General features: G+C 35.1%; 2 non-coding genes and 2 pseudogenes across 2 annotated transcripts; all 4 read left to right on the top strand.

The window, feature by feature from the left end:
- Positions 1-456: 456 nt before the first annotated feature.
- LOC112940767 (U2 spliceosomal RNA) lies at positions 457-669 on the top strand (annotated as a pseudogene).
- A 1341-nt stretch (positions 670-2010) lies between these two features.
- On the top strand, positions 2011-2206 carry LOC112940761 (U2 spliceosomal RNA). The gene has a single exon (XR_003245032.1). It is a non-coding gene; the product is annotated as a U2 spliceosomal RNA (small nuclear RNA).
- A 3891-nt stretch (positions 2207-6097) lies between these two features.
- LOC112940764 (U2 spliceosomal RNA) lies at positions 6098-6292 on the top strand. Its single transcript, XR_003245035.1, has one exon. It is a non-coding gene; the product is annotated as a U2 spliceosomal RNA (small nuclear RNA).
- Positions 6293-6504: 212 nt separating this feature from the next.
- LOC112940769 (U2 spliceosomal RNA) lies at positions 6505-6624 on the top strand (annotated as a pseudogene).
- The last annotated feature ends 9240 nt before the right edge of the window (positions 6625-15864 follow it).

The following is a 15864-nucleotide window of genomic DNA, read 5'->3' as shown; positions in this document are numbered from 1 at the left end:
CACAAGACTCGAGGGATGCCTAATACTTACCCGAACTTCTGGTTTGCAAACCAAACAAAATAGTCATTTCCTTTTTTTATTAAGGATTAAACAAAAAAAAAAGGTGACTCAACACCATAACTCAATTCCAAGTGGAAACTCTGGAAAAAAAAGGAATCCCTAAGTCAATAATGTCACTTAAATTGAAAAAACCCTACCTCCGCCGCTGATGCGCGAAAAAGGGGTGTAACAAGTCAGACACTTTTATCCCAGAAATATGTATGATAAATTGTATTTATATGAATGTTTAGATCAGCTTGAAGAGATTAGTGAATGCACATTAAAAAAATAATATTTTAAGCATTTGTGTTTGGAGAGAAATATATAATAAGTTCTTCAAGTTCCACACTGCCTAGAAAGAGGGATTTAATTTAACAGGTGACATATAAAATAGCCCAGCATAAAAAATGGAAAACCATACCTTTCTCGGCCTTTTAGCTAAGATCATGTATACTATCTGTTTTTATCAGTTTAATTTATAATATGTGATTAATCGATTCACACAATATTAACTCTATTTCTCAAGGGAGAAGGTCCATCACGGCAGCTTGACTCACACGATATTAACTCTATTTTAGAGGGGGAAGGCCTACCATGGTGGCTTGTTATTGGGGCCTTCATGGAACAATTATCTTCCTGACACTCAAATAATGCACCAGCCTGGAATAGAACCCCTGTATGTACTGTGACATGGTACTATTCTACCACTAGACCACTGGTGCTTAATGTTTTAAGAATACAATTTTAGCTACATACTCCCAAAGTATCACTCTAATGTAAGATCAAGTGTGGTATCTGGTAAAATCAAGCATAATACTTAAACTCTATTTTTGAGGGGATGTCCATATGGTATCTTGCTATTGAGATGCAGTACCTTAAAGCGCCTTTTGGCATTGCACTTATTCTTGCTTATCAATTTTCGGGGAACTATACAAGCTCATTCTCAACATTCTCAAATCTCTAGAGGATCAAAAGGTTTGATTTGTGTTGTTAATCGACAAATATTTAAAGATTCATGAAAAATAATTTGTGTTTCTTATTAGTTTTCAATATTTGTTCACAACAGAGGAATATGAGGGGAAGGTCCATCACAGTAGCTTGCTATCAGGACCTTAAACGTCACCTAGGTGTTGCACTTCTACCTTAGCTCGGCGCACCCCACAAATTCTAATTGTAAACCTTTCTTTCAAATGTTTGTTGAAGGAGTTTCTCCAAGATCCAGGACAAAGATATTAATACTTAGTATTTTGGTGAAGTTATTATTAACCTTTAACATTTTTTACCAAGATTGATACGTTGCAGTGGAAAATTTTATGTCAATAAATTGAATAAGCTATCTGTATAATTGATCAAACTTGTTGCAAGATAAGTAGTCTTGGTCAAGTGGGGGAGCATCTTCACATCAACCTATAGGTTGACGGTTCAAGTCATGTTGGAGGGTAGGTGACACTACTATTGAATAGTGATCCTCCTCGGGTGGGGTCGGTGAAGAGCATTTGATACTATAAAATCTTTTTCTCTGTCAGTAATGCAGCTTAGTAATAGGCAATACGACTCATGTTAGCACTCACAAAATAACTTTTAAGATCACATGCATAAATCCGTACCTTATGTGACATTCTTGATTCTGTTACTGACCGCATCACCTCTTAAAGCTAAAAAAAATTTCTTCATAGAAGAATGTTAGATATTTAGCAAAGTACTAACATGACAAAGCGATCTACTCTTAATTTCATCAAAATTGTTGAAACTATTTGCCAGCCAACAAACCTAAATTGTTTCATTCACTACTCTTTGATCAATGGAATTATAGATGATAAATGGAATTAAATTAGTTTAATATATAAAACAAGAGAAGATGATTACTAGTTTAATTATAAATAGAAGCTCTTATAGTCCCATACTGACTGAAAGAGAGATTTTATTCTACGAGTAACATATAAATTAGCGCGGTATATTACATGAAAAATCATACCTTTCTCGGTCTTTTGGCTAAGATAAAGTTTAGTATTTGTTCTTATCAGTTTAATATCTGATATGTGAGTCATTGACTCACAGTCTATTAACTCTATTTTTGGAGGGGGAAAGTCTAATACACTATCTTGCTATAGGGACCTTCAAGAGTCGCCTTGGTGTTGCACTATTGCCTTGGCCTAGCTCACCCTACCAATTCTAGTTTTGAAAACCTTTTGTTTCATAATAGTTGTCATGATTCGAGAGTATACCCTAGAAGAAATGGCATCCTCAAGTAGGGACATGGTGTATTCGACCTCTCGGAGGTCTTGCACAAGCCCTTAGACATCACTCATCACATATATGTATGAAAAGTAGTGCGGAATAAAAAATTTCACAACAATAAAGCAATAGTTCAAAGTCCCTTTCATAGAAAACATAGGAGATGCTAAGTCTCCTTGTAGTCATCTTAGACACACAAATATATTGGGTCATAGCCCATACATCAACAAAATATAAAATATCAAAGTCTAATACAATATCTTTTGAAAAAATTGCTAAACATAGCTATGTCCTCGAATCATGTGAGGACATATCAAGACCTTTTTGAAAGGACGATAATTTTAAGCTTCACTTCAATAAACTTCTAACTTGTCACCTACATCTTTAGAGATAATATAATAAATGGTATTAGTACATTTAATGCACTAAGTATGATGACATGCAATAAAACCATGCTAAAATAGACATTTATTCATAGCATGCTTTTGTATGCCCTTTTGAAGAAAACTTTATAGAAACAAGTATAATAACCATAGTCACATCAATCTACACATATAACACATATTTCAGGTCATCCACTATATAGTATTAACATCACTTCAAACCATGTAAGCATATAAACCTCCTACCAAATGTTATCCTAAGACTTACTTAAGTAAGACAAGAAGAGAGTACACATACATCCTCTTCAAGTACACCTAAGCAATCCTTAAGACTACCTAAAGTAAGATTATTTCCTTTTTATTAACTAACTCCTACCTGAAGTTACTCTAAGACTCACCTAAGTAAGACATGAAGAGACCACCCATACACCTTCTTCAAGCCTACCTAAGCAATCCTCAAAGCTACTCTAGATAAGTACATTTTATTCACATACATTAGCTTAAGTCAACAAGGTTCATTTAGACATATTAGAGAAATTCCTCAATTAAGGACTTTACATAATGGTCTTGTAGAAGACCTAGGGAACCTCGTTCTAGCATCTTCAAACCCTACCCGTGCCATGTATAGATAGCGCCCATTCTACTACCTACACATTGTAGAACTTCTCCAACACTAGAATGCATCCCACATGATGAGATTAGGCATTAACCAACCAAGACCATACTATCTAGGCATGGAATCTGGATTCTAGCCTACTTCGATGGAGGATGTTCTACGGTAGAACTGGGAAACATCCCATGGAGGCACGTGGTTAAGGAATATCAAGGGTTTCTTTGTACTCTAGTCTTAACTTATGTAGAGTCACTACCACAAGCATATTCACTCAGTGCTAGCCATGTTGTCATAGAGTAAGATCAATCACTTAAGGGAATATGAAAAAGTACCATACTTTAGTCACTACCAAATGATAATACACCTTACCAAGCATGGGTCCACTAGGAATGCCACTCAATGGTCAATAAGGATAGCTCAATGACTTCCTTAAACATGGTTTCATGCTGTTCTAGCCAACCTATCCCTAAGTCCATCATTCACACAAGAAGGATATTATTACGGCTTTTAGTTTGAAAGTTACAAGTTATTGACCTTCTTTACATGTTCAAGGTCATTTACTAGTCATACTTATAAGGGTACCATCTTAAGTCTACCGATCCTAGACTTTCATTAAACATTCATTCATACACATATAAGACAAAGGTGCTTAAGCCTACTAAGTCAAGATGTTTATGTTCACATACTTCCATGCTTCAAGTAGAGGGACATAGTCTATTAATCAAGAGACACACATTATCTTAATATCACCTATACAATAATATTCAAGTATCATGTAGGAACAATCAATTCTACGTAGTAAGACACACTAGCAACACAACTAGAGGCATCATCATAGTCTATCATGATCACATATAACTAATTAGAAGAAATCATACTTTAACCTCATATATACACATAATCATACTTCACCTTGATCATATATATAAGCTATGATATTAATGCTGACAAGGCCATGTTCTTTGCAATTATAACACATAAGCACTGCCACCATAAGTGGACCATACCAATCAAAAAAATTCAATACCTATACTACACAATATAGAGTTAGTAGGTCATATTACCACCTTTCCATCATCAACACCACCAATGCTTAGACTTCTCAATCAATTCACTTCATAAAGGCTCTTACCAATAGCCATATACACCATTCTAAACCAATAATTAAACTATGCAATGATCCAAAAAGATACAATATTAAATCATCAAATTAGGGAAGCCTATATACAATTCTACCATGATCTATACATCATTCAATATCCCAATGTAATCTACACAAGAATTATGTACAATAAAGTCATGATCAAATCACCCATGTTAGAGGTAAAATTAGGATTTCATGAATTGCATGGGTTTATAGTTTTGATGTAAAATCATTCAATTAACATCAATTATATCATGAATCATTTATTCAAATAATTTATGCAAGAACCCATGGCTAGAAGTCAAAATAGAAGATTTCACGCTTTCAGAAAGTCTTAGAAAAGCCTTTGAATTTTGGCTGCTTGAAGAAAAAGGATTCAAGGATGAAACACCATACCTCAATGAAGACAATCTACGAAAATGATGAGCAATCAATGGAGAAATCAATATCTTATCCTCAACCTTGCTTCAAGCTTCAATGGAGTCTTAAGATTTCTATTTGGGGTCTTCGATTGTTTTTGAATTATGAAATCTAATCTAGGTTCTAGGCTTACAAAGTAACTTAAAGTACAAGAAAAACCATAAAATCACGCAAAATATTGTTTGTATGCTAGGTGAATTTCCCATAATACCCGAAGCTTGGCCGACACACCTATAGAAAATTGCAGGTTCCAAACGATGACTGCTAGCGATGGACCGTCGATGGAATGATGGCTCCATCCTACAAGTCCATCATTTGTGACAGAGACCATCATTTTCGGGGGATCACCTCCTACACCTAAGTGTGGAGCAACGACCCCCATGAACGGGTCTTACACTGGACAGCAAGGCATCAATTGGTAATCGTGGTTTGAGATTGTTTTCGGCAGTTTCAAGCCAAAGGTTGGGTCCTCCTCAAGGACCCTTAGGGTGGTACTTGGGGAGTTGTGCCCAAACATTTATACCATAAAGACGCTCTTCTAGATGTTAGGAATCTCACCCATCAACTTGAACTCCAAACACCACATAAAACATACAAAGTATCACTAGCACACACTTGAGTACATCAAGGCAAACTTTTGAACGTCTTGCTCAAGTGGTTGAGCATCTTCACATCAACCTGTAGGTTGACGGTTCGAGTCATGTTGGAGGGCAAGTGACATAACTATTGAATATTGATCCTCAGGTTGGAAAAATTACTTCTTTGTGAAGAGCATCTTGATACTGAAAATCTCCTCCATCAGTAATGCAGCTACAACATAATCCATACGACTCATGTTAGCACTCAGCAAATGCAATGCAAATCCCTTTGATATAAGGAAAAGGTCAATCTGCTAAAGCCTCAAGTTTAAAGAGGGTAAAAAATTAGCTTTTAGATCACATGCATAAATTGCGTACCTTATGTGACATTCTTGATTTTGTTACAAAGTGCATCACCTCTTAAAGCTAACCTTTGTTCCATCATATCAGAATGTTAGGTTTACGCAAGTAACATAACAAGTGATCTACTCTTAATTTCAGCATCATTGTTGAAACTATTTTGCAGCCAACAAAACAAATATTGTTTCATTCATTTCTCTTTGACCAATGCTATATTATAAACGATTATATGGGATTTAATTAGTTTTATATATAAAATCAGATAAAGATGATTACTATAGAACAAGTAACATATAAAATAGCATGGTATAACAAATGGAAATTCATACCTTTCTCGGCCTTTTAGCTAATATCAAGTGTAGTATTTTTTTCAGTTTAATATCTGATATGTGAGTCATCGACTCACACGATATTAACTCTAATTTTTTAGGTCGAAGTTCCACCATGGTATCTTGCTATTGGGACCTTCAAGATTCGCCTTGGTGTAGCATTATTACTTCCTTGGCCTGGCTCACACCACCAATTCTAGTTTTTAAGACCTTTTGTTTCATAATAGCACACAATTTTTTCCATTTTATGTTTTGGGTTTTAAAAGATGTGCATGGAAAATGAATAGTTGCGACTTCTATGAAGAGTTGCAACTTTTATGAAAGTTGCAAATTTTATGAAAAGTTGTGGCTTTTCTGAAAGGTTGTGATCTTTCCTGAAGATTATGACTTTGCCAAAGGTTTAAGACCTTTCTCAGCCTTTTGGCTAGATCAAGTATAGTATCTGTTCTTACATTATCTTGCTATCGGGACCTTCCAGAGTAGCCTTGGTGTTGCACTATTGTCTTGGCCTGGATCACCCCACCAATTATAGTGCTAAAAACCTTTAGTTTCATGCACAAGAGTACACAATTTGTCGCACTAATTGCAATTACCATCTTTATTGATGCAATCTCTCATGATAATAATGTTGATTGTGTTCTCAAGTTGTGAATCCATGTAGTGATAAGCTCTTCGTATCAAAAATTTTATATTCATATGAACAGGTTAAACGGTCATACTATTAACAACTATTGATTTAATCTCACCTTGAAAACATTTACTTTGTTTGTTAGTTTAAGTATGAATATATCATAATATATTATTCTAAAGTTCTAAATATATGGTAAAATTTTCTATTTGACATAGTCACACCCCTTTTTGGAATAATTTTTTCCAATTTAACTGACGGTACTGAAAATGGACTATTTTATTATAGTTGATGTCGTCACTTGGAATGAATTACTGATCCTAGTCACTTTTTTTACTCCCTAATAAAATTATTAAGAAATATTGTTGAATGACGAGAAGAGAACATTTACACCATCTTTTATGATTTAACTGTTGATGGTCCTCATATGCATTTGAAGTACTTCATAAGGGTTGCACAATGCACATTGACATATGCACCATGTTGTTTATTTACAACATATTCTCTGCAAAATCATAATACATTTTTGTTTGGAAGGGAGAAAAAATTACTGCCAAGTATTATGTCATCTAGCATTGCAGCAGCAACTAATTTCCAGTAACAATAAAAGAAGCAACTAAAGTTTGGCATTCAACTCCAAAAGTTTTATCCATTTATTTGTGTCTAGTTCTAATATTTTCCTCTATAATGTTTTCATGGAAACTGGGCAGGAGATGGGGAGGAAGAGAATCATACATCAAATATAAGCTCATTATAAATAATATATTCATGTAATCTTAATCGTGACTTCAAAAGAAGTGAATAGATGATATCTCTAGCTGCTCCAACTTTTGGCTTGATATGCATATCAGGTCCCAGGAAACTCTTTAACAAACATTTCAATATTATCGACAGGAGCCGAAGGTTTGAATATCAAATCCTGACAAGAAGACAAAGTTCAGACCGGTATGATGGTATTTTTCTACTTTTTTCAACCTACAATGAAAAGAATAGGAAGAGTAAAATATTAACCCAACAGAGCTCATCCGAGAGTTATTCATCTACTAAACAAAGGAGTAGATAATAACTACCAATAGTAAACTGAACCAGAATAACTACTGCATAATCAATTTATAATAGAATTTAACCGTCGAAAACTGAGCTTGTTACAAGTCATAACACCTAGGAGCTTTCTGAAGAACTAAACGCAACAACAATGTCACGGACTTAGAGTCTTACTAAAGCTCCGTGGCCCTTGACAACATTCACGAATCTTTCATGATCTTGTAAGTTCAAGTAAGCTCTTTATGCTAAGATCGCTAAGAGAATGAAAGAAAATAGTTAGAGAATTTCGGAAGATTGCTTACAAGTTGTTGGATGATTTAGAAATGAGTGACACCTCTAGTTATACTAACACCTAGGGGCTAAAGTGTAATTTATAATTACTTTACAAGTTCCTACTTATTTACACTTTGGTCCTTTCTCTAGAAATGTCTAAATTTTCTAGGAAATTCTAAGGCTTTCTTAAAAAATATCTAGTCTTTCTTCTAGAACTCTCCAAAGCCTTCCTGAAAGATCTAGGGGCTTCTAGAGTTTTCTATAAACCTCTCCATAACTCAAGACTTTTCTGCCTCTATCCGGATGCAAAATATTACTGAGAATTAGCGGGACGTGACAAGGAAGCTCAATAATCAAACGACAAATAACAGGGAAAAAGAAAGTGAAGAGAAAACAGTGAAACTATTTTGCGGAGGAGTTGTAGGTTATTTTATTTAATACATTCAGTGACTTGATATAAGCTTACAGAATTTGTGGAATCATAATCCCACTAAACTACTTGCCCTAAACTCTAGGAAAATAAATTTGCTCTAACTACTACTAGAAAAATATCAGTAACTAATTAAATAACAAAGTGTCAACTAAAAGCTAGAAAAGAGCTACTGCAAGACTTACTCAAACTAAAGCAGATATGTTGATGTTGCACGACTTTAACACCTTCTCTTGACATTAGCTCTAGTCTTAGCAATGCTTAGCTCCTGACGAAAACTTTCAAGCTTAATGGCGCACAAGCCTTTTGTGAACAAGTCTATTATTTGTTGATTTGCTTGAATATGATCCAAGTTAATCTCTCCTTGTAACACTTTTTCTCTGATGAAGTGAAAATGTATTTCCACATGCTTAGTCCTTGCTTGAAAGAAGGATTTTTTGGCTAAAATGATTGCTGACTGATTGTCACAGAACAAGGAAACTGCACCAACTGGTTGCTTTAAATCCTTCATCAGCAGCATCAGTTATGTACTTTCTTGAGTTGCACCTGCTATTGTCGATACTCAACTTCTGTTGTTGATAGCGACACCACTAGCTGCCTTTTTCTTCACCAAGAATCTGCTCCATTTCCAAGCTTAAACATGAATCCAATAGTTGAACGACGAGTATCATGATCTCCTGCATAGTCGGAGTCGCAGTAACCAACCAACTTGCATTATTCACTTCTTCTATAAAGAAGACCATAACCAATTGTACTTTTCACATATGTTAGCATTTGTCGATAAACCTCTATATGGTGCTTCTTTGGATTGTATATGTAATGACTCATTACACCAACTCCAAAAGAAATATTGGATTGAGCCTGAGTTAAATATATAAGACTACCTACCAACTGGCGATACTTTGTCACATCTTCTAAATATTTTCCTTCATGTCCACAAATTTTGACATTTGTTTCAATAGGAGTTTCAATTGGCTTGCATTCCAACATTCCAAATTTCTTCAACAAGTCTATGGAATACTTTCGCTGATGAAGAAAAATTTGTCCTCGAGTACGATGTAAGACCCCCAAAATTGAGTTAGGGTGTCTAATCCTAACATGATCATCTTAAGGTTATAAGGTCCTAAAATGTCTTATAATAAGGTATTGAGGCAGAAATTTTTAGGTGATTTGGAAGTCAAACGTCAAGGGTCAACAAAGACGTTCGATGACTAGTCATCTATGTGTCTAATATGTCTATGTGTGCTTATATATTGTATGTCATGTGCTTTTGAAGACTTAAAATGAGTTATAATGATGTTTATAGTAAGTATATGGAGTTTCGTGAAGTTTGGAGGTCAAATGTTTAAGAACGTCAAAGACGTTCAAAACTTATCCCTTAAGATGCTCAAGTGTGTCTTGATGGGGCCTAACCTGTTTGGACGTGTTACGTGTATTTGTTTTGGGTGAAATGGATGTGGGAGGTGTATATATTTTTAAGGTTTGTATTTACAATGGAAATGTCCCGGTACGACTTTTATAGGGCCCCGCAAAAGGGCACATAACAAGGACCCAAGGCTGCCCAGACACTGCCTTCGCACTGTCAATTGATGAGACCAATGCACGCTCTGTGGGTTGACTGACGCCCCGTTGATAGGGAGGCGTCGATGGTAACTTATCATGGGGAATACTTGGCCACTTTACATTCTCATACCCAATCGAAGGAGGGCACAGAACGGCCCGTCGATGGACCAATGCCCAGTCGATTGTGGCCTATAACTGCTGCATTGTGCACTATTTTATTAAGGGGTGAATGGGAAATTTACCCCACATACTAACCTGAGTATAATTGACTCATTTACCTATTTTTGGGTGTATATATTTTATTAAGGGGTGAATGGGAAATTTACCCCACATACTAACCTGAGTATAATTGACTCATTTACCTACTTTTGGGTGTATATAATTAATCTAAAACGTTAACAACCCATTCCCAATCCCCTTACCTTCCCTCCAAAAACCAATTCTCTCTAGAAACCTCCATTGTTGTCGAAGATCAAGAACAGCTTGTAGATTGGATTATCATGAGTTCTTCACCATGTTTTATATGTTCTCAAATATACAAAGTTATGGTGATCCTTCATATCTAAGTAACCTTTCACTTGGAGAGTTCTAATCAATGTTTGCAAAGAAAGTTTCATGATCAAAGTTCTTCTACTTGAATCTATCTATGAGTTCTTTCTAAAAATGTTTTTAATGGTTAAATCATGACTAATTTATGTTAATGTATTGGTTTTAACATGATTTTAATCCAATTGCATGATGAACCCATGTTTCTTTCTTAAATCGATTTAGCTCTTGCATGGGCATTGTGATCATGGCTTGTTAATGGTTGAATTGCGGTTCTCTTACGTTTAGTTGTCTATATCTATTTTTATATAAGTGAATTGATGATGGAGGATCCATGTAGATAAATGTATGAAGAATTGAATGTGTTTAGCTTAGATTTCCATGATTCACTGTAACCTTGCCTCTATTAGGCATGAATGTGGAATTCGATTGTGTAGGGATGGTTGTGTCTACTGTATTACATAGATGTTATTGATGAATTCTAAATAAGTGATTCATGTGGATCAAAGTAGATTAGCCTATGATTCTTCTATATTTCATTGATTTCTAAAGTAGCATGTTCACTATGATCTAAAGGTTATGGCAATAGTAGTAGGATTTCATTTAGGTTATGTTGTCCTTAACTACTGCATTATATTGATGATATTATTAATTAATTATGGGAATGAATTTTTGATGATCAAAGAAAAGGTGTCCTAGCATAAATTGATATAGGTTCTTCTAGCCTTCAATATGAATGTTGTAATGAACATTATGTGATTTTAATTCTACGGTTGATGAAGCATGATTTAGATTTTATTTATATCTATGTAGCTAATTTCCTAAATGTATACTATTTATACATGATGATTGATGAGCAAAAATAGGGAAGTTACTTGATGATCTATAACTCTCTAATTTCTACCATATATGTAATATAGTGCATCTTGTGACGACTTGTACATGGTTTCATTTATGATTTAAGTAAATATAGCTACATCTCTATAATGTATAATGATGAGAAAGGTGCATTGATCAATGATTATCAAACATGGATGAATTGGTAAGAATGGCTCATCCCTCTACTTTTCTATATTAATGTAGTTGATGATGACATTGTGTGGTATGGTCTAGTTATGGTGACGGTTTTTGCTTTGTTGTGATTATATACGTGTTGTTTATGGCCTTGAAGGAAAATTTATGAATATATGAATATGTAGTTATGATGATCACACTATGTGAAGCTTATGCCTATTTTCCTATTGTAGTTGTGATTTAGGTTGTATGACTATTGTATAAGCATGTGTATATCTATGTTAGGATAAAGTATAGGTGCTTCCATTGATGAGTTAAAATGGTTAGTAATTACTTACTTATGTACCCCTATGTGAATGTATGAACAGTAAAAGTTAGGAGTCTTCAGTGTAATATTAAGTTGACTTGTCTCCTATGCTAAATGGTGTTGCGTGGTATATGTTTTGTTGTGCATTATGATCTCAAGATGGTGGCTTCCTCAAGATGTTAATTATATCCATTATGTGATCATGTTGACCAAAGTACACATACTCACACATTATGCATCCTTACAAGTAGTCTAGGTCATGGTGTCTAAATGAAAGGTAGTTCTAATATTCAATAGTTTCTACTACTATGCATGTTAAGATGATGTCTATGAAAGTATGAAATGTGTGTTTCCTTAACTAGAATGACCTGATAGATGTACTAGTATGGTCAAGGGTATGGGACTTTGCCTATGCATTGCACATGTCTGCCATGTTAGAATGGTTTCTAGTTTTGGTTTCTATGTGTATGAATATGATTGAATGAACATGTGTGACCTTAATGCATTATGTGAAATGTTTGCTCACATATATGTATACACACATACATGAATGATGATCTAGTCAATTGAGGATCCTTGAAAGGTGTGCTCAAGTGTATCCTAAATTAGATAGTGCTAATACATAGGTTATGTCCATGTGAAAGGATTTTTCACAAGATTTAGGTTGATGAACTCATCTATGACCCATGAGCTAAGCATATGAGGGGAGACACTCCTAAGCCTATATTTTATAAAGTAATGTAATAATGGTTTTTCAATAAAGGAACTTAGCTTAGCACTGAGTGAACTTGACAATGGGAGGTGATGACTTTCCATAGAGGAAGGTTCAGCCTATAATCCTACAAGGGGTATTAACTCCCCAAAGAGGGATACTCATCCAATGGATTCCCATGATAAGAGGCCCCAATTTCCAAGTGGTATGTAGAGGGACAATACCTATCACTTAGTTTCATAAACTATGTTTTCCACATAGGATATAGCAAGTGATATTACCTAATATGCTAGTATGATACTCATGTCTTACCTTTGAAAGTAATATGCCTTATTTTTTGTGTAAGGGTACAACACCAAATTCCATGTTTAGCACCTATGATCTTAGTGTCAGTTAAGGCTGTAGTTTCCCTAAAGTAAAATGGACAATGAAAGTAAATGAATAGGATCTTACCTAGGAGGGCTTAAGGGAGACTACTTAGGATAGGTGTAAGTAATGAACTCATCTAGAAATTGCACAAGTAGCTCCTTAGGAAGTCCTAGGAATGTGACCCAATGTGTATGTTGATGAGTATATCTCTATGCATGGTATGGTAGTATTTGTCTATTTGTCATGAAGATGTCCCTGGTATGAGTCTATGTGATATGGTCTTATTCTTATATGTAATATGTGGGTCGTGATGATTATATGATGAAGATTATTGATATGAATGGAGTGGTATTCACTTAATATGTTGAGGTAGGAATTGAATGCTAAAGTTTCTGGTCTCATGAAGGGTTTACGAAGAATATATGGTGCTATGGGGCTTCATATTTTCATTGCACGATTATACAAAGATCGGGGTCATGAACAAGGTCTAATAATGATGTGTGTGAAGTGAAGTCATTATATGTGTAAGTTGATGTAGCTTATTGTGATGTTCCTAAGGTTTTGACTAAAATGTGTCTATCATGTGCTATACTTATATGATGATATGTGATGACTTGTGTAGGTTGCTTGTATGCTTTCCTTTGGGTCCTAAGGTGATGCATTGCACCAAGTATCACTAGAGGGTTACTTCGGAGGTTAATAAATAATAGGAAAGAATGCTCACTGTAACATAAAAAAGCTCACTCTAAAGTGACCTCAAATATGACTTAAATTCTATATGTGTTTTTCTATGATGTTTGGCATTTGAACATGTCTATATGAAGTATGTGAATGATCTAAATTCCATTGTCTAAAAGTTTTTATAAATATTTACTCAAAAATGCCTGAAGTATGATTTCAAGAAAATGACACTTTTAAATGCATGTTTTTGCATGGTTGTCATACCTAGTGCATTCTTGTACTAATCTTATTCTTCTCTACTTTTTACACAAACTGTAGGTTATGGATGCTTAAAAAGGATTTCTATGATTGAGGAGCTTGATAGAGGATTCTCAAACTCAAGGAAAGGGGTCGTTAAGTTCTAAGGATTCCCAACTCATGTCTTACTGTAAAGTTTATTAAATATTGTATAGTTTTGTATTATGTTTTAAGGGTCGTATTCCTAATGTACTCTAATTTTTTTGAGTTTAAGATGGCAAAGAGACTTAGAGTCTAAATATGTATTATGACTTATATTTTTATATAGATGAAGTGATGTTTCTAGCATATGATGTGCTATGAAAAAATTTAAATTTTCCGCTAAATTTACTATAACAAAGCGATGAATGATAAGTATAAGCTTGTATAAGACCTTTAATAGGTCAAGTACGCCATGTTACTTCTAGGGGGTGCTCCCCGTATGTGATATACGATCAACCTCCAAACCAAGAAAGTGATTAAGTTATCCAAGTTTTTTCATATGAAATCAGACAGATAATTTTTCCTTGAGCAATTATTTCTTCTTTATTATCCCCAGATACAATCAAATCATCAACATATACTCGCACTATAGATAGCTTCCCTCCATCGAATCTGAAAAACAAACTTGAATCTGCAGGTGTAATTAAATAACAACTTTGAGATAAGAATTCGGCAAATTTACCATACCAGGCCCTTGGTGATTGCTTTAACCCATCGAGCCCCTTCCGTAACATAAAAACATATCCAGGGTGCTCTTGAATTTGGAAACCCATTGGTTGAGTCCATCAAGCGCCTTCCCATCTATGCTAGCAGCAAGTGCAAGTAAGACTCACACAGTTGTATTCTTTGCCACTGGACTAAAAGTTTCATCATAATCCACACCATATTCTTGAGTAAATTCCCAAGCTACCAAATGAGATTTATTCCTCTCCACTAACCCATATGTGCGACGTTTTATTTTATAAACCCATCTACATGATATAGGTTGCACATTTTTTGGCTTCGTCACAAGTTCCCAGGTTTGATTTTGTTCTAGTGCGGCGATATCCTCCTCCATTTCTCTAGTCCATGTTATGTTTTGAGCTTCTTCTTCAAAGCTTTTAGGTTCTTTTTCAGATTCATCTTTTATTATTGTTGCATTGGCATATTCAGGGTTTTGCCTCCTAACCCGTTCTAAACTTCTTGTCTTGGATTGTGGAATGACTGGTACTTCTCCTTTTTTGTGTCACTACCTTCACATATTGTCTGGTGAAAAATTGATTGCCCAAAATTATTAGTTGTGCCTTGTTCAACATCGGCGTCTTCACTTGCTCTAAAATAAGTAATTTGCAACTTATTTTTTAGATCAGTTTTGTAACACTCCGAAAGTCCAAGACCCAATCTAGAGCCTCACATGAGTTTCTATGGTTTGTAACATTGTTTTAAGGTCAAAAATATTTCTTATAATTCATGTAGAAAGTTGAAAAGACAAGACGTCAAGAAATGACCATGATGTTCGGAGACTAGTGAAAGAGGTGCTAATGTTCCTTAGCCTATTTCACGAGGTTTTACGTATCGGAATTTGATGAAATTTTGGTGAAAAATTTTCAAACAAGTATTAGAGTAGTTTTAGGGTTGAAACATCCGGGTACAAATCCCCAAGGAGAACCCTAAGAGTCCTTGAGGAGGACCCTCCCTAGTTGGCAAAAAAGTTGTCAAAGACAGTGTCGACCTACGCCTTCCATCGACGGGGTGTAGGATGAACGACGGGGTTTCAAAGCCTCCATAGATAAACACTTATCCATTTTAATTAAGTGTCCAAAAGCATGGTCCCTGAATAAAACAACGGTTTTGCAGGACGGTTGGGAGGGGAGGCGTTGACTGACCTACGACCCGTAGGTCGGGGTCTCGCAGGTCAGGCCTGCAAGTTTTCTGTTT

Source organism: Solanum lycopersicum, chromosome 1 (genome assembly GCF_036512215.1).
Source record: "Solanum lycopersicum chromosome 1, SLM_r2.1".
Classification (NCBI taxonomy): domain Eukaryota; kingdom Viridiplantae; phylum Streptophyta; class Magnoliopsida; order Solanales; family Solanaceae; genus Solanum; species Solanum lycopersicum.
Note: the sequence above shows the minus strand (reverse complement) of the source record. Positions and strands in the feature narration are given on the sequence as shown.